Source organism: Ictalurus punctatus, chromosome 8 (genome assembly GCF_001660625.3).
Source record: "Ictalurus punctatus breed USDA103 chromosome 8, Coco_2.0, whole genome shotgun sequence".
Taxonomy (NCBI): Eukaryota; Metazoa; Chordata; class Actinopteri; order Siluriformes; family Ictaluridae; genus Ictalurus; species Ictalurus punctatus.
In genome coordinates, this window is record NC_030423.2 from 19,390,622 (window position 1) to 19,411,541 (window position 20,920).

At 41.0% G+C, this 20,920-nt stretch overlaps 1 long non-coding RNA gene across 2 annotated transcripts in view; it reads right to left on the reverse strand.

Moving 5' to 3' along the window:
• Nucleotides 1–19,260, reverse strand: part of LOC108268487 (uncharacterized) — a 72,213-nt gene extending 52,953 nt beyond the window's left edge. The window contains exon 1 of one of the 2 annotated variants that reach the window (XR_008396861.1): nucleotides 18,805–19,260. This is a non-coding gene — a long non-coding RNA (uncharacterized LOC108268487). Of the gene's footprint in view, nucleotides 1–4,229; nucleotides 4,835–18,804 lie in introns of those variants that run through there. The other variant, XR_001813320.3, reaches the window with a different exon arrangement.
• Nucleotides 19,261–20,920: the final 1,660 nt, after the last annotated feature.

Genomic DNA, 20,920 nt, shown 5'->3' on the forward strand with positions numbered 1-20,920 from the left:
CTCGAAACACAAGGCAGGGGACACCCTGGACAGGGTGCCAACCTTTTGCAGGGCACAACTGCACACACATTCATACACTACGGACAATTTGGAAATGGCAGTCAGCCTACAACATTTTTCTTTAAACTGGGAACCAGAATTGCCCAGAGGAAACCCCCATGCAATGCTATGAAGCTCTGCGCACACAGGACAGAGGTGGGATTCGAACCCCCAACACCGGAGGTGCAAGGCAAACATGCTCTGTATGTTATTCATCTGTAAATAACTAGTAAATTAATCAATTAGTGTAGCAATTCAGTGTATTTTTTGTTATAGTTCCCATCTTTTTTCTTAGTACCATCCATCCATCCATTTTCTATACCGCTTATCCTTCAGGGTCGAGGGGAACCTGGAGCCTATCCTAGGGAGCATGGGGCACAAGGCGTAGTACACCCTGGGCAGGGTGCCAATCCATCACAAGGCATATTCACATACACATTCACACATCCATTCATACACTATGGACACTTTGGACATGCCAGTCAGCCTACCATGAGTGTCTTTGGACTGGGGGAGGAAACGGGAGAACCCAGAGGAGAACCCTGCAGCATGGGGAGAACATGCAAACTCCACACACACTGGACAGCGGAAGGATTCAAACCCCCAAACCTGGCAGCGTGAGGTGAACGTGCTTTTCTTTGTACCAATAGTTTTAAATTAATTTCTCTCTCTTTTCTTTATAAGTTGTCAGAATTTTCTGTTGTTCTCATTGCAGATCTCTTTCTATAACATTAACAATTAATATCTGAGCTTAAGGCACAATTGCACCGTATGACCCTTTTCAGGAGCATTAGCCGAGTTTCTACCAGGTCCCATTTAAATTCCTGCACAATAGTTCCATGAAGCTCTTTAGTTCCTATTTTTCTGTACTCGAGCTTGTTTGGTTGAATGTAAGCTTCACGGAATGATTCACTCTCTGTCATGCATTAAAAAACAAAATAAAGTTAGTTACCAAGTGATTACTGTAGATTGTTTTATATCTGAGGAAAAGTGAAATGTTTGTTTTAAGTGGAGAAACAAGATTGCATGTGTCTAGTAGCATATGGCATGAGGCAATAATAATACAAAAAAATAGAAATTGCTTAAAAAACTATATAAATACTTATGCAATGTTTGCACAACAATAAAGATTAACAACAGCTATATAGTTCCTCTGGGTGTTGTGGGAAATAAAGAACAAGAACTTGTTAAGGAACTTCTGGTTCAGGACATTTAGTTCCTCATAAAGTTCACCTACAGATTTGAGCAGTTGAGGGTCAGTGTTTCAACCTGGGATTTGAACTCCCAACATTCTGGAAATTAGTACACAATTTTAACTACTGCCCTTACTATATAAACAATTACATTAAAAACTATTACATAAAAAAAGATCAAATTGAATTAAACTTGTGTATGTGTGAGAGTGAGGTGAGGTGATCTCAGGAACATCAGGATATCAGGAACAGTCAGCCACACTTTTTGCGAGTTTCTTGTTTAAAAAAAAAGTACACCCCTTCAGTAAAGATTTCTTTTATACCTTCACAGCCAACATAATCCAATTATTAACATATTAGGCATTATTTAACTAATATTATTTTAACAATAAACAATATTGTAAACAATAATATTTTGACTATTTATTGGAGCCATAGAGCTTTTCATAGGCACACACACACACACACACACACACACACACACACACACACACACACACACACACACACACACACACACACACAGCACAATTAAATGCATACACATACAGTATCTGTATATATGCACACAACACATGGACGGACACAAAATCATACAAATAAAGTACATACAGGCACACAAAAACACACGTGAACACACAGAAAAGCATAAATATAAAGTACATATAAGCACACACACATACACACAGACAGACACACACAAACACACAGATGTGAGAACTGAATTGTATGCAGTACATATACACTCATGCACGCGCACACACGTAGATGTGAGCACTGAATTGTATACATATACAGTACATATACACCCATGCACACCTATGCACACGCACACACACACGCACGCACACACATGCACATGTGAGCACTGAATTGTATACATATACAGAACATATACACCCATGCACACACACACACACACACACACACACACACACACACACACACACACACACACACACACACACACACAGAGATGTGAGCACTGAATTGTATACATATACACCCATGCACACCCATGCACACACACGCACACACTATGCTTATATAGACAGTATATATACACAGTACATACGGACTCACACACACGTGTACACGTGTACACAAAAACACACAAAATCATACATATACAATATATGCACGTGCACACACACAGAAAGAGAGAGAGAGAGACAGAGAGAGAGAGAGACAGAGAGAGAGAGAGCGAGCGAGAGAGAGAGAGGTTCCTGTAGGTGGCAGTGTTGTCCTGTCCCCGCCAGCGCGCGCTCAACCCCAGGCTCCACTCTGATTCTCTTATTATAAATCCAGTGAAGCGCGAGGCAATGAACTCTTTCATTGATCACACGCATAACACTTTTTTTTCTCCGCTCTCGCTCTCCGTCTCCTCTTTCTCTCGAAACCTTTTCTTCTTCTGCTGTCACGGCTAATATTCACCTTACTCAGTGAAGCAAATTGCTGACACCTTTTTAAGAAGTGACAACTGTGTATATTTCATGAACGCATATTCCATTTTCATATCAAGCGCGAGGAGAATGCAATTTTCACTTCATTAAGTCGACACGGAGACTTAGAGCACTTAGAGCCGAGAGAGAGGTTTAGGACGCACTAATGCTGTCAATCTGGCGTCGCGCGCGCGGAGTTCATTCAAAAAACTTTCTAATTAGGCTTAAAATGGGAGAGAGTGAAGCGTGGGACTATTAGAAAGTCTAATTGCACAAAGACAAGGATTAAAGATAAAGGCCCCCCCAATTCCTGTTCACGCGCGTATGTGTGCATTCGTGCGTGCATACTTGCGTGCGTGCGCGTGCTTAAGTACTTCCTTAAAGTTAGTCAAGAGTTGGAAAATGTTCCCTATTTACATTACAGCTAATGGAAATCAACGTGGGACATGTTAGCTGCTGGGTTTGTCCTTTTTTTTGGACACTTACAGACAACCTGGACAATGTGAAAGGCGTGTTTTGAATAAACACAAGTAGCACAAAACATAATTAGCCGTTAAACGCTAACAGATTGTAAGAATCCACTGTCACACATTTGTCAAAACACATCTGTCCATCTGTTGACAAGGAAAATACTGTCTCTCACTCGTGCTCTCTTCTCTCTCTCCCCGAAAACAGTGAGTGACAGGCCGCTAGTCTGAGAGGGGAGCTCCAGTCGGCCTCTCCATTCAGGACGAGGCCCTGCGCCCTTTCACACCTCCCCCACTTCAGGCCTGTTTGTGCCTAAACACTGACAAGCAACCAACACAATGCCATTCTCTCGGCCTCTCCCATACCCTCTGTGTACACACATACACATACACACACATCACATCGACACCGCAACCCAAATGGAAACACTAATGTGAGAGGACACTCCACGGAAAGTGTTAACTGATTTTATTTTGGCTCTTGAACCCACACTCATATGCTAACTCGGAGTCTCAAACACATGCACGCAGATACGATGGATGACAGAAGAGACAGCGAAAAAAATCCAAGACACGATCAAAGTTAAAGACATTATTGACAATCACACATACATCTTGCAGCATTTGGGATAACCTACATACATGTTTTATAACTGTTAGAATTAAAACTGCGGAACATGTAGCTGAAATAAAAGAAGCTATAGTGTTTACCAGGCCCCTGTATAATCATGTGACTTGTCACCCACTAGCACAGCTAAAGACAACATGCCAGATTAATCTTAAAATACAATATTCTTAAAACAAATTAAATAGTGCTTGGACCCATAGACTCCCTTATTTTGACCTGTAGAGTGATCCTTAAAGAGGCATCATTCAGCAGGGTGAGGTATTCAGAAGAGCTGTTACATGCTATGGGCGGAGTTAAGCATGTGGTGACGCTAATCTGAAATCGTTTCAATTCTGTTCGGCACTAAATTGACCCTCCAGTGACTTGTACCAAGCCTGCCTTGCTTGACACATTAAAAAACTAATAAGATGGAAATTAAGGAAGCTAAAAATGTTTGTATAGATGCTTCCTTTTCACATACCTGTGTCAGATGTATATCTTCCGTCTTTGCCAGAGAGGCTCCTGGGAGAAAATCATGGCCAGAAACCAGGGGTCCTTCCAAGTCCACTTCTTCAAGAATGCAATTATCCATCCATCAATCTATGGCACAGTTTTAGAAGATGTACCAAAGTTCTTTCACCTAACACATGGCATTTATAGAAGCTTCTGGTTGCTGCATGTCTAACTGATCTACTCAGAGCCAGAAGTTTAGCTGAGGAAGGCTGCCGGCACTCCTGCAGGAGCAGTAGCCATGCACCATCGGGACTTGGGCACATATATATATAACAGGCCCCCCCGACGGCAGGACGCACCGGCACACCTGAATGGGCTCGAAGTGTGCCTAACTAACTGCACCGAGTGTCACGGTGTGCTCTGATTGCCTTATCGTCTCATTTATCACAGATGAATTGGAACCAGCCTTGCTGAAAAGCTCCTTTCATTGTTGGGAATGAAAAACGGTGTGCGAAGCAGCCGAACAAGGGGCCTCTAGGCAAGCGAGGGCAAGTGCAGCAAGGTGAGGGAAGAGAGAGAGAGAGAGATAACAGATATAAAAAAGTGAAAAAAAAAGCAAGATTATGTCAGCTTCACAAGTCACCGAGCAACAGAGTCACAATGAACCATAACGCTTAACCAGCACGCTAACCAAGCGCAGGACCGAGCGTGCGAGCTCAGCTAGGCAAACCCCCTGCCTGGGCCGTGAGCCGCAGACTCCTCTGGCGTAAAAAGTGTGAGGTGTGTGTTTGATTTTTTTTTCTGCCCCAGGAAACTCGATTCGCTCTCTAATCACAGATGGATCCCTCCACACACTGCGTTAACGGCCTTCCAAGCAGTCATGTGGCGCACTGATGCACAATGCTGCCCAAAAACTGCTGCGATGGAGGCATTCAGAATCACACTGATAATTACACATTCAGTGAAAATACAAACACAGCCCAGTAACCTCAAACGCTTTGTTTTGTTTGTGTGTGGTTTTCAGCATTACCTCAGGCTGTTTATATTACTTTTGGGATTATTTTGTGGTGACGCGTCCTGGAGCTTGCGCTATAGAAATGAAGTTTATTATGATTCTAATGATAATGAGGATCATTACTGTGCTCACAAAGCAAACACTGCATTATTTCTCATATCTCTTCTTTTTTTATTCTCCTTCTTCTTCTCCTTCTTCTTCTCCTTCTTCTTCGTGAAATATTATTGTTCTTTCTTTCCTCATCAGGCCTTTGTTTCTTTCTTTAATTCTTTCTTTCCTTCTTTCCTTCTTTCTTTCTTTCTTTCTTTCTTTCTTTCTTTATTTCATTCTTTCTTCATCAGGCCTTTATTTCTTTTATTTCTTTCTCTCGTTCTTTCTTTCCTCATCAGGCCTTTATTTTCTTTCTTTCTTTCCTCATCAGGCCTTTCTTTCTTTCTTTCTTTCTTTCTTTCTTTCTTTCTTTCTTTCTTTCTTTCTTTCTTTCTTTCCTCATCAGGCCTTTCTTTCTTTCTTTCTTTCTTTCTTTCTTTCTTTCTTTCTTTCTTTCCTCATCAGGCCTTTATTTCCTTTCCTTCTTTTGTTCTTTCTTTCTTTCTTTCTTTCTTTCTTTCTTTCTTTATTTATTTATTTATTTATTTATTTCCTCATCAGGCCTTTATTTCTTTTTTTATTTCTTTCTCTCATTCTTTCTTTCCTCATCAGGCCTTTATTTTCTTTCTTTCTTTCTTTCTTTCTTTCTTTCTTCATCAACCCTTTCTTTCTTTCTTTCTTTCTTTCTTTCTTTCTTTTCTCTTCAAGCCTTTCTTTCCTTTTCTGAGTTTATTTTTATCTTTTTTTTTCGATTTTATATTATTATTATTATTATTACAAACCGCTACCCCATTTGCAGTTGGTGGTGTGTGATGGCTCTCCCTGCTCGTGCTGACAGAGGTTTTCTCATCATGGCCCTGTAATTGTCCCTCAGGATCCTAGAACTTGTTTTTTAAATCCTGATGCTAAACTGAATACCTGTGACGCGGAGGGCTATTTGTGAATGACACGTGAGAACAATGAGTTCTCTCTCCCAGCTGTTTATCCCTCACCTGATTTCACTAAAGTGACACGTCTCGCTTGAGGGGGCCTGGTGGAGCCTCTGGTTTACACACTAACGCCTAAAAGTGCTGTCTACAAAAGCAGAGATAGGAGACAGGAGGAGAGACCTGCGAGATCCGGCGTGGGATAAACGGGTTTGAGTGACGCACCTGTAATCGTGCGCAAGCGAGGTGAAGCGTCAGTAAAGTGGACCGCGCGCCCACTGCTCTGCTTCCCTCACCTGTTTCCCTGCGCTCCTGGGGGTCCACAGAAACAGAACGCAGGCGCGTTAAATATATTCTTCTGCTTGGGCGAGTGGATTGAGAGTGGATGTGAATCGTTAATGCCTTGCTGCTCCAGTTCACGCCTGCTGATTGATCAGCTCGTGACTATATATCTACTCTTTCTCCCATGAAATCTGGTGTTAGTGTGTGTGTGTGTGTGTGCGTGTGAGAGAGAGAGAGAGAGAGAGAGAGAGAGAGAGAGAGAGAGAGAGAAATAGAGCTGTTTCTGTGTCTCTGTGTGTGAGCGACAAGGCAGAGTGGGCTCATCCGATTTCTGGTTAAATTGAGAGTGAAGGGGTTTTGCTACGACGTGTGTATATGGGTGTGTTGGGGGGGATGGGGGGGGCATCACGGCCCTGCCTACAAGCAGCACGGCTTCTAAAGGAGGACATTCAGATGCATTCGGCTGATCATACGCTCCCTGAACTCCAATGGCGCCCAAATTGCACGGGACGCACCAGTCTCTCCCCCAACATATTCATATCCTTTACAGCGCACACATCCACTCGAGCGGACAGAGAGTGGGTGGACAGGGGCCACGATAAAAAACACACACACAGGCCTGTTTGATTTCACACAGAAAGCCTCATGAATAATGCACGCTACTGTACACTGCAGAGACGGGATGCTTTTGTGTGCCTTCTACAGATGATTTGTTGAAAGTTTGTTGCTTTTCTTTGTCCTGTGATCAGAAATGTCCATGGATTGTGAGACATTAGCCTAGCAATGTCTTGATTAAACTGACCCATATAAAGCAATCATGTGGGTGTATTATAAATCTGTCCTTGCCCACGTTGCTCTGGACTACGAGTGTAACTCACCTGTATCTGTTTAGTGTTCCAGATATCCGTATCTGAACCTGTATTTCACAGATACAGATCTTTTGCATCTGTATTTGGATTATACCTAAATTCCGAAGCCTTTCACACTGAAAAAATGAAAAAAAAAAAAAAAAACCCAAAGGTCGAAATGCCAGCACCAACTAGAGAGCTGTTTTTAAGCCTTATCATTTTTGTTTGCTCCTGCCTGTGATGTTTTCTGATGAATTTGAACGGAGCAGTCCCTCCAGGATTTTGTGATCACAGAAATTAATGCAAAATCAAGCAAACTCAACAAAATTCAGAGGAGCTTGCAATTTTTCAAAATGGCCACAGATTTTCTTCCGATTTGGTCCAAGACGTGTCACGTGACATCATCACAACACACATTCAGCCAAAGCCCTCTTCGATTCCCGCGTGTGTCGAACACGAGTACAGCTAAAAGGTCTCATTTACCAACAAACATCACATGCAAAAGACCATGCAAAACAATTTCTTGCAATTGTAATTTCGCCAATACAAGTAGTTTTCTCTGCAATTATTTAAAAAAAAAAAAGCCATAGCAAAATCAAGCATTTTTGCCTAACCACTTGCAATAAAACTCCATGAAATCCTGTACAGACTGGGAAATTCGATTAAAGTCTTGTGCACCGCTAGTGAGCAGAAGGTTGTGAATTCCAGACAGTCATGGTTCCTTAAGAAAGATGCTCAATTGTCAGTGGCTCATCTGTATTCTCAAATTGTGTCCTGTTTCTGTTGTAAGTCACCTTGGATAAAAGCAACTTCCTCAAAAAATTAATAAACAAACTGGCTACGTAAATAAAAAAAAAAGTCTTTTTTTTTTTGTTCTGTTTTACATTCTTTATACGTCTTTGTTCTCACTAGATGTCATTTTTCTTTGTCACTTTCATTGTGAACCCAGAATGCACCATTTTGGCTCGTCCTCGCTGATTAATTTTCAAGAGACAAGCGTGTAAAAGGGATGGCCCGGGAAACGTGAAGCGGTCTCGAGCAGGTGATAGCCAAAGAATGCACAGAGGATTTGGAACAGGGGTGTAAGTGTGAGTATGTGTGTGTGTGTGTGCATATGTGAAAGAAAAAAAAATGGAGAGTGGAAATGAGAAACATATAGTCTATAATCAGCTTCACACTCAAATCAGGACAGTTTTCCGAGACAGGACGTCTCTTGTGTTTGGTGCCTCGGCAGAAAAAGGGACGAGATGAGAGGAGGAGAAAAACACCAGGGCCAAGGGAGGAAAAGAAAATTAACACAAGTACCATGAAGTCTAATATTTTATTACTAAATTATACAACATGATTTCAGAATGGAGCTTGAATTGGTAAGACAGCAGAACAAAACCTACAGTGTATTACACTTCTGTTAACGCTTCTGAGCCTTTCATTTGGATTCACAGTGTTTTGAGAGGTGCCGTCACTTCCTACGCCCTCATCATACATCTCGTGTTTACAGAAATTACTCTCTCCGCATTTGATCATTTTCATTTCTGTATTTGAAGAAGAAGACAAAGAGCTAAGTGGCACGAAAGCAGCCAAGGATTAATAATCCGTAGTGCTTTAACATCACATTAATTACAACATACTGCACTCGATCTTTAATTAGAAGCTTAATTAACATACAATGCAACACAATGAAAACCTTGTCGGGCAAAGAGGTTTAATTAAGAGACTCAGAGCAGTGCAGACTGCTGGGATGGGAGGCGACGTCACGGATGACTGACAAACATTACAGCGGTTCTCAGATATGACCTTCTGCCATATGCAAGATGTCCACTCCTGTGCCATGTTTCAGTTACAGCGGTTTTATTTCGTATTTAAGGAATAAACCACTCTGGGGAATACTGTTATAGGAAAATAATCAATGGCAGAGTGGTGTCATGAAGTGGCCAGACTTGAAGAGTTACTACTACCAAGCTGATTGTTTATTAATTGATTAATTAATTAACCATTTATAGTTACATTTAATGTTTGCCAACAGGGGCAAAGTTTCCAGGGGGATGGAGGGAGGTAACCCCCCCAATAATCAGAACTAGAAATTACAACCCCTCCAATATTTATACTATGATCAACTGATATATATGTAGAATTAATTTATTTTGTAACATTATTGGTGTTCCGAATCAATTGTCCAACTATTGCCTCGCAACACTTGATTTCTGCTGTTTGACTGGGAGAGCACAGGTAGCTTTGAAGTTGAAGAGAAGCACTGCCCGGCTGACTATTTTGCTGGTCAGAGAGGGCAAGTAATAAATATAAAACGTACTCAGAAGGAAGTAGGATAATATGGTGTAATCTGGCTAACGACACGCCACATATATTGTAGCTAGCTAATGGTAAATGGTCTGCACTTATATAGTGCTTTTATCCAAAGCGCTTTACACTGTGTCTCATTCACCCATTCACACACACACATACACACATCAATGGTAGCAGAGACACCATGCAAGGCGCTAACTTTCCATCGGAAGCAACTTGGGGTTCAGTGTCTTGCCCAAGGACAACCCTGCCAACCCTACAATTAGTGGACAACCTGTTCTACCACCATAGCCGAGCCCATAGCCCATAGCTAGTGAATTCATTGCAATTTAGCCATAACTATCGATATAAGAAGTTAGAGAAAAACTGCCTTGTGTTATGTTAGCAAATTTATTCTTTATTTATTCTGCCCCCCATTTTTTCTTTTTTAAATATAATTAACAATATCGTCAAGCACACCTATTGATAATTGAACACAACCCCCCCCCCCCCCCCCCCCCCCCCCATGTTCAAAACAAATCTACATCCATGTTTGCCTACAGGACAATGTTATAGCAGTTCCCTTACTAGCCTTTCTTTTTTCTCTCTCTAGAAGTTAGTTACGGAAAAACAAAACAAATGCAGAATGTTACCAAGAAACCTGAAAGCAGAAAATCCCTTGGTCCCTTGGTGTTATATGAAGCACTGAAACTGGAGACTCCTCCTTTAAATGTTAAATAAACATTTTGTAAGAGAAAACTTCAAAATATCAACTGTAAATGTTTTCCATTGTTAAATAACTTTAGATTTGAAAAATCCATTTACAGTATTCCTACACTTACTTGATATGGAGCATTCGCCATATCAAACAATTTTTCTGAATTTTCCACAATTTTGAGAATCCCTGTTAGTGGACTCTAATAGGATGCTAAAAACAGAATCTTTGTTGGACACCAATGATCTGAGTGCTTTTTTAAAATCTCTTTATCAGTTTTATTAATCTAACATCCGATATCTTGGTGCCAAAAACAGTGTGTCATTGTAGAGTACATGAATAGGTTATATCTGGGATGAGATGAGAACCCAATAATGCAGTGTTCTCTGTGTCACACACAAAGGAAGTAAGATAGAAGCATGAAGGGTTTAATGGTGTACAGTTATCAGAGCTGCGATACCGAGCCCGTTTTTTAATTAACAACCATGAGTTCTCGCTGCCCTCAAGGCCTGGTGGAGATGGAAGTGACATGTCAGTGTCAGCAGCGGGACTCCCGTTCCTTTGAACAGCTCTTCCTTCCATGAAATACCTAATTCAGCCTCGCCGTGTGGCTGCACAGAAAATTGCACAAGTGATCTTTTGAAATTCATGAATAAGATATCAGAGGAGCAGAGGAATAGCTAACCCAGACAGGCAGGAATTAAAACCAGCTAGTGTTGCAGAAAGAATTCAGTGTACTACACGATCAGGAGTTGGAGTTGTATTTTCTGCTTGATTTTAACTTGTGGAGGAATGGATGTGTGTGTGTGGGGGGTGGGGGGGGTGGGGGGGATATCCTCATAGGAGTGGGTACAATTTCTTGGGGCCGAATGGACCTGAAAATTGATTGTAAGTAGAAAGAAGTCAAATACAGGAGCTTAAACCGGCTCAGTCCCGTGTTTGCTCATTCTTTGCCATGACCCCTGCAGTGATTTAGTACTCAGACCGTGGGCTGAGACTAAAATCTGACGTAAGTCATGAATTTCATGGACAGTAACTTGCCTTAGACTGGTTCATCTTTTACCTGACTTTGTAAATTATTATTATTGAGTATTACAAAGCCAATTTATATTTACTGCGGTATCCAGAGTCCACCAGAGAAATGTAAATGAAATGATCAATTATAGAAAATCCAAATCAAACCCCCACTAAGAAATGCATTTGATTTATTAGTTTAAGGACTTTGCAACGAACTTGTACATGAGGCTGAGATTTAGGGTGTGTCTCAGTCAGCTCACTAATTCAGTAGTCAGGGCACTGATCAGGGAGTCGGCCATTTTATCGGCTCTCTCAATCGCAAAATCCTTCCAGTGCACTGGAACGTTTGCTCCCTAAATAATCCCACAATGCACAGCGGAAACCAGGGAGCACCAATACTTACTGTGTTCCCTCACTGGAAATGACGTCATATTTTCTGAAGCCTCCCAGCTTGAAAAAAATATGGAGGACAAACTCTCAGTCAACTTTGCCTACAAATGTAAGTAGCTCTCAAATGATTGCTTATGTTTGCTAACTTTATTTGATTTTCTATATATGGTTTGTTTGAGTCTAATGACTTTTAAGTGTTTAATGATTTCTAAAAATCAGCTAGCTAGCCTATGATCCTACTTGAAGTACCATGTGCCACGCATGTGATTAAGCTAACAAATTTATATGACATATAATGTCAGAAAGATATCGGTCCTGCCTGTTGTTGATAAACGTCAGTGGTGGCGTTTTACAACATCCGTATGTATTCATGTCACCAGAAATTGAGACATCAGTGTCCCAATGTTTAGTGACCCAATGGTCCTTACCAGTGCTTGAATTCGTGTACACGATATACTGATTCACGACCTAGGGAGCTGATTGAGACGCACCCCTTAGACTGGACTTTGAAGGAGGCATGGCTATATATCTATTAGTCCCAGTAAAAGAGGTGTGGTCTCCCTGCCTATTAATCCCCATGAAGGATGTATAGCTATGTACCTGTCAGTGTCAGTGAAGGATACATGCCTGTAAGTTAAGTATGTAAAGAAGGCATGGCTTCTGTACTTGTGTATCTCAGTGAATGAGACATGACATCAGAATCTGTCAATCACAATTAAGAAGGCATGGCCTTGTGCCTGTCACTCCAAGTGTAAAGATAGCCACTTATGACATTAGTCCTACTAGGTGTGGCCACTGTCTGTCAATTCAAGTTAAATGAAGGCATGACTTTTAGTCCCAGCAAAGTAAGGCATGTTCTCTTTGCCTGTCAATCAAAGTGAAGGAGGCATGGCCTTAGTAACTCCCAGAAATTCTATGCCTCTTAGTCTCTCTTTAAATGTATCTTATGTACATGGGGTTGTTGACGATGTATTAACATGTGCATTGTGTCATCATTCTTGAGGGAACACCACCTTAAGCTCAAATTCGCAAAAACTGAGCTTCTCGTCATCCCAGCCTGCCCTTCAATCAACCACAACCTCAATGTATAGCTCGACTCAACCACACTCAAGCCAACTAGGACAGCCAGGAACCTTGGGGTGACTTTTGATGACAGCTTGACCTTTACAGACCACAATTCAACAACTGCACGATCCTGTAGGTTTATTCTGTATAACATCAAGGAAATCAGACCCTATCTCACCAAACAGGCTACACAGCTACTAGTCCAGGGTTTTGTCATCTCAAAACTGGACTACTGTAACACACTACTCTCAGGCCTCCCAGCCAGCTGCTTCAAACCCCTTCAGATGATTCAGAATGCAACAGCACGCCTCGTCTTCAACCAGCCCAAAAGAGCCCATGTCACACCCCTCTTCATCTCCCTCCACTGGCTTCCTGTAGCTGCCCGTTTCAAATTCAAGGCCTTGATGCTCACGTACGAGACCTTGTCTGGAACAGCATTCCCCTACCTCAACACTCTCCTTCAGGCTTACGTTCCCTCACACGATCTGCGATCGGTTAACGACTGACACTTATTAGTGCCTACTCATTGAGGCATAAGGTCCCTTTCAAGAACCTTCACACTAACTGTCCCTCAGTGGTGGAACGAACTTCCAACCTCAATCCGGACAGCAGAATCTGTCACTATTTTCAAAAGACAACTACTGTAAACACCCATCTCTTCGGTGAGCACTTAATTAACCCCTAAAATGCCAACCTCCAAATTATTAAAAAAACAAAACAAAACAAAAACAAAAAAACTTACTCTGGCTCTTACACCTCTACTCTGAGCACTTTGCTTCTCCAGAACTGAATTATAAACCTTGCATGGTAGCACTACTTGTATTGTTCTCTGCTTGATATATATCGCTTTGCTTGTATTTCCTCATTTGTAAGTCGCTTTGGATAAAAACATCTGCTAAATGAATAAATGTATACATGTATGTATAATCATTCGTTCATTCATTAATCTTCAGTAATCATCATTTACACAAAAAATGGTAAAATGACAGCTTATGTGTGTAAAACAAAATCTATTCTTGTCTCACTCTCTCTTGCTCACGCACACATATGCACTTTCTTACTTCCACCTGGATTCCCCTGGTTGGTTCTTGGCCCCCGATTAGGCTCAGATATGATTAGTGAACAGGACATGAATCGTTTCACCCAAACACAGCGAGACAGAGCGGCTGAGCCCAAAACAAACAGATCCACTCCAGTGATCAAAGCTTCCTTTTCCTCTCAGCTCACCTGAATCCGTCACACACACTCCTGCTGCCTAACACCATTAATCACAGTGAGCAGGCTGGAGCAATATGACAGACAACATCTCATTTTTAAATACTATACTGTAATATAGCAGAGAAAGTGTAGTTATACATTTAAACTAGAACTACATTATTTTCTTCTTAGAACACGCTGCTGCTGCATGAATGAATCATGGTTTTTGAAATGGAACTGTTGATATTATTGTCAGAGTTATTTAGCACTTGTGGAAGGAGTCTCCAGTGTCAGCACTTTGTCAGAAGCAGAAGTAAAGCCGTAACTTTAAGTTCCCTTTCAAAGGGAACTCAACGTTATGTGAGGTCCACGCTATGCAACGTCTCGTTCCCCCCTCAGAGAACAGGTTTACACACGTAACCCAGAAGTGTTTTTTTGTATTAACTTCACGAGAGAGAGCCCAAAAGTGAGGGAAGTGAAGGAATAACTGTTTATAACTGCTGTAAGGTAAGTTACAACAGGAAATGAATGAGTTTTTTTCGAGGTTTCAGACCACTAAATTGTCTGCAAATTGCAGGTATTAGATAATCATTAAATAATCAGCTTCAGGTGGTAAAAGTAACTTGTGCTCACATCGTGCTCAAAACACACCAACCTAACGTTGATTATTTTGCTATAACAGCATGCCCTGTGAACTTTTATTTATTATATAGCTTCCAGATTTATAGTATAATTGTCACATTGTCATGAGGACATAATATTTACCATGTGCATTAAGATATCTGTAGATATTCATGTCAGTTCATGTATATGGGTGCATGAGCTACAGCTTGTGAGAGTGTGTGTGTGTGTGTGTGTGTGTGTGTGTGTGTGTGTGTGTGTGTGTGTGTGTGTGTGTGTGTGTGTGTGTGTGTGTGTGTGTGTGTGTGTGTGTGTGGGGTATGTGTAGGTGTCTGTATGCACCTTTCTGTCACACAGCCATAGCTGCAGCCTGTGTGTCTGAGAGCAGAAGCTGTAGCAGTCTGCCCTGCCTGATAGAGATCATAAATCAACACTCCTGAAGGGAGCAGATGCCGGGGGGGTTAGAGCGACTAATCCCACAATTTAGCCATCATTAAAACTCACCTTAGCACGCCACTGTGACTAATCAAGCCACTATTCCCCTCTCGTTCAGTTCAGTATGGCAGATCATACAGGGCTGTACATCACTGGGTATATCAAGATAACACATTTATTTTACATAAGATCTATTTCCATTTGGCAGGTGCTTTTAATTAATTAACGAGTTAACTTACAAGTGAGGTGGAGCGCAATCCAAGCACAAAGCTGTTAAAATATATCGTCATGAATACGAGTTTCTCCACCAAGTGACCAGGCGTTACACCATTATGAGCTCATTAGATTTAATAAAAACATTTTCCTTTCAATCAAAAAGACACGGATAAGCAGTGTACATGCAGAAGAATATGGAAGGAAAGAAACACTTGTGAGCATGGTGTTATAGAAAATAATCAACGACAAGGTGGTGTGATGCAGCCCGATGTGAAACTGGGTTAATGTTACCACCCTGAAAAGCATGTCCTGAAGTGTTTATTCCTCTTATGCCACAGCAATGTGCCAACAACTTTCTTGCTTCAGAAAACTTCAAGTTGCAGATTTACAGCTTTAGTGCTGACACTGGAGACTTCTTCCATAAATGTTAAATAAACATCTCCTCATAGAAAACACTGTTCACAATTAACAATTATATGATTTTCTTTCTAAATAGCAATGCCCACCACCAAATATATTCCTGTGTATTCACTGTTACTCTAGAAACAATAATGTATTAAATCTATCGCTTTTATATAACCCTGTTATTTGCTTTGCAACCAGAACTACTATCAGTGCTGCCACTATTGAAAATTAATCAACACGTTCTGGCCAATCAGATTTGAGAATTCCACAGCGCTGTGATATAAGCATAATGTTACAACGTTGACCTATGTGTGTTTTAAATGAAGCTGTTATTTTAATCACCCATAAACACAGTCGATCAGGAACTCAGGTGTGTGTTATGAAAGTGTCTGAGCTTGCAGTAGGGAGGAGTGCAATAACTTGGCACGGATGTCATATGACAGACAGTGCCCTCGGACCTGAATTATGAAAGGCCCATTAACTGTGCCAGTCAGGCTGTCAGACACACACACGCAACACACACACACACAAATTCGTCAACGGCTTTCCCTGGTGATCCTGACCAACCCTGTGCAAGCTACAAGACAGGTGTGTGGGCCTCAGCTTTAGGCCTGTGTTCTCTTTCTCACACACACACACACACACACACACACACACACACACACACACACAGTCAAAGACATGAAATCCCTAAAGCCTCCATACAGCTGTTCACACTTTTAAGTGAACTCTACTGTGTTAACTGTATGTCAAAAATAATACTTTGTCGATGTTGAATATTGTTGCCGTGTGTTTGCTTTGTGGTTGTTCTATGTTGTATAAAATTCCCTGCTGTCTGTTATCTGTGTGTGTCAATAGTATAATGACATAACGAAATGCCAAAAACAACACAATGTACAAAAGAAAATGACACAAACCAACAGAGCCCCACAAAAGACAGGATTGTACTTATTCCATTTATTTTTGTTGCATGTGATTCTCATTGGTAATTTTCTCGATTAATTATTGCCTTCCATGTAGAATAGTTTAGCTGGGTCATGGCTAATAAAACTGCATCCTAGCATCTTAAACTTATCCAAACCCTAGATTTTAAATCTCAAATCATTAGCCTGGGTACCTAGGTCAAGCGGAACTTATATTAGGGCTATAATTTTTTATTTGTAGTTTCCTGGTGAACAAGAAGATTCAACAATCAGGAAAATGGCTTCCTGTAGATTTGTGTAGCTATGTCTAAATGCAATACGCTTCATGAATCCCACTGAAGCCCACTGCCTGTTTTTACTAGATGGTTTAATTAGAGTACATAAATGACTGGTGATCTTTTTTGATCAGTTTTTCATCCATCCATTTTCCATACCGCTTATCCTACACAGGGTCGTGGAGGAGCCTGGAGCCTATCCAAGGGAACTCAGGGCACAAGGCGGGGGACACCCTGGACAGGGTTCCAACCCATCGCAGAGCACAATCACACACACATTCACACACTACCGACAATTTGGAAATGCCAATCATCCTACAATACATGTCTTTGTGCTGGGGGAGGAAACTGGAGTACCCAGAGGAAACCCCAGTCTGAGGCAGGATTCAAACCCCCAACCCCAGAGTTGCTTGAGTAATTCTACTTCTTCATTACAAAGGTATTATTTTTGCTGTATTTATGCTTTAATTTAGTATTATTAAAATTGATTACATGTACTCTTATGTAGCTTAATTTTCCATGGGGAAAAATCTACAATTGTAATTAGACAAATCACAAAGGTCTTTTATTCTCTCATCCAGTCAATGACTATATGCTATATATCAAGAAAATGGGTTCAGTTTAGCATTCTATTATTGCAGTTTACTATCCAGTCAATTCATCAATGTAGAAAAACCTAATAAGATCATGTAAATTTGTCATCTGTGGTAACCTACTCACACAATCTGGTTAGCGCTATAGCTCGTCGTGTGTTTCTGAAGATGGATACGCCACTGGACTGCAGTGATGAACGGTCCTGGTATTACCTCACTAAAATATTTCAATATGCTGGAGTAAACAAAAACTTATATATAAATACACAGAGTTGTCTTCTTCGCTTCCCTAGAAGGCATGAACTTTATCCCATTTGAAAAAGGATATTGAGGTAAGTTTCACTAATTTAACTAACACTAACTGGCTATGTTCAACTAGCTTCATTTCTTTGCCAATACTAGGTTTGACTAACACTGATTCCAATAGCTAACAAAAACTGTCTAGGCAGCAAGTCAAATTCAAGCTAATAGTAGCAAAACTGTTGGTTATTTACATATTTTACCTCTGATTAAGTCATTATAAAACTACACAACATTTGTCATTCATATGAGCAGCAAATTTACAGAGACTGAATGATGTTTTCAGGCAAAGCTGCATAGTTGCTTTAAAAATAAAACAGTTTTACTAGGCCCTGTATACTTTCACTTAAAGTATACTTTCTTAGTACTTTTTCCACCCCCTGCTAGAGACAACTGTGTGGTGAAAGTGCTACATAGAATTATGGCACAATAACAAAAAGAGTAAGGCCAAAAAGGTAATGTTGTGACAGGTTGTGGTAATGCTAATGAGATACACCAAGAGATTTGTGAGGTTGTCAGCCCAAAATTCCTACAGACAATCCTGTACAGGACCAAACAGTGAACAGATTTTAGCAACTAATAAAGCAAGAATTTGTTTATTAGCTAATTAGGTTATATAACAGACTATTGTAGCATAAGGATACTTGTGATTCTTACATAAATTGTTTTTCTTTGTTAACCTCAATCTTAAATGCACTTTAATTAAGACAGAAGGGACCCTCATTTCTATTAAAACTGATTAATTAACAGCAAATCCAGAGATTTTATTGTTGCCTTTTGTTGAGAAAGCAGGTCACGACCTTTCCAGTGAATCTCGCGAGCACGTGCGCGCGCGCTCAATTATCAACCAGAACGAGAACTTTCTTCAAGTATATACATGTTTTTTGTTGGGTTTTTTTTCTGCAACACGAGGACCCGGCTCGGCAATGCTTCATTTAACAGAGGCCCAGGGTTGCTCGTGAAATACCGAAAAACGACAGCGCAATTAAGCGCGAGTGTTAGCGCGCTACCTGTCCGCGCCAGGAGTCAGCAATTAGAGCGATGTAAACACGGCGCCGCCGCCGCCGCTCACCCGACATCCTCCCAGTCTCTCACATCACACCTCCCCCGTGTCAATCACCGCCCGTCACAACACATCGGCTGCGCGAGGCAAACCGTGGAAAACGCGCGCCGACAGCTCGCGCTTTTCTCACACCTCACCCCTCGCACCTGTGGCGGGCGCGCTACCGAGTTCTTTACCTGAGCGCGTGAGAAAGTAAAGAGGCGCGTCTCGTGCTGATGAGCTCGCGGGTGATAGCGGTTAGCGCGTGACGGCTTCGTGTTTGACAGGCATTGTCTGAAAGAATGTTTAATCCGGATATGATTAGTTCACGATGTGGACTAACTGGATTTGAGTTGTTGGCATGAATTACAGCTCCTCTGGCGTTTACTGGTCAGCAGTGTTGAACATGTGAGTGTGTGGTTTGTGCAAGTTTCTGCCAAAAAGTTTATTTATTTATTTATTTATTTATTTATTTATTTATTTATTTGAGTAATATGCGATCATATTCGTACTGATATACCGTACTGTGCAAGTTTTAGGCACCCTATGTCTTCTACTACAATCTTTGTTATAGATTTTTATTTTATGATTTCTACATTATAGAGTCAGTACAAAAACATTTTAAATTCCCAAGCATTAGTTTTCCAGCAAAAAAGGAAATGTTACAGAAAAATGCTTGTATGTCAGTAAAGAAAGCAGCATATTACGTAAGAGACACTTTTCAGACAAATAACTCAATGAAGGCTGCTGGGTTTTGCTGCAAAAATAAGAAGCGAGTGTGACAGTCAAAGTCTCCTGAAGAACCGTGGCTGGTTCTGCAAGATGTTCAATAAAACGTACAGCTTATACATCCTTATACAACTGCACAAATTGAACCGGAGTCTACTATTTTTATTTTTTGTCACACAAAATATTGACTTTTTCATTCACAAATGCTTACTGCTCTTTACGCTATTTAAAAAAAAAAAAAAACATTTAATTTAATTATTTTGAAAGCATCTTTGCTCTACAGCATTATATATACAATGGGGAATATTTGCCTATTCTTCCTTGCAGAATTGTTCGAGTTCAGTCAAATTTCATGGTGATCGGCGATTGACTGCAGTCTTAAAGTCTATCCACAGATTTTCAATTGGATTTAGGTCAGGGCTCTGACTTTGCCCTTCAAGGACAATCACCTTCCTATCCTTAAGCCTCTGCGTAGTTTTTTGGCGATGTGTTTAGGGCCACTGTCGTGCCGGAAGGTGAACCAGCTGCCCATCTTCAGCTGTCTAGCAGAGGGTGGCAGGTTTTCCTCAAGAATTTGTGTGTACATGGCAGCATCCATTTTCCCTTCAATCCTGACCAATTGCCCAGTACCTTCTGAAGAGAAACACCCCCACAGCATAATGTTTCCACCACCATGCTTCACAGTAGGTATGGTGTGTGTTGGGTGGTGTGCTGTGTTTGATTTTCGCCAAACACAACCCTTGTAGTTCAGTCCAAAAAGTTCAGTCTTGGTGTCATCTGACCATAAAACCTCTTGCCACATGGCATTAGAATCTTGCAAGTGCTTTTTTTTTTTTTTTTTGCAAAGCCAAACGAGACTCTGTGTGGGCCTTTTTCAGAAGAGGCTTCTTTTTTGCCATACAGGCCTGCTTTGTGTAAAGCTTATGAGATTGTTGTCACATGCACAGACTGACCAATCTCAGCCATAAGGACTTGTAAGTCCTTCAAAGTTACCATTGGCCTCTTGGTAGCTTCCCTGATCAATATCCTCTTAGCTCGGTCATCCAGTTTGGAGGGACGGCCTGATCTAGGCAAGGTTTTGGTGGTGACATACGCTTTCCATTTCTTAATAATGCTCTGAACGATACTTAGAGGGATAGTTAAAGCCTTTGAAATCTTTTTGTATCTTTCTCCTTACTTATGGCTTTCCACATCTTTGTCCCGGAGACCCTTTTGAAAGCTCATTTCCAACCATGGTGTATTCTTTGCGTTGCCATGCACTACTAGTAATGGAACATCATGGAACAGCTGTTTTTTTCATCATATTTACAGAATTCATCAGCAGTGACATCTGATGGGTTTTCCAGACTGCCGCA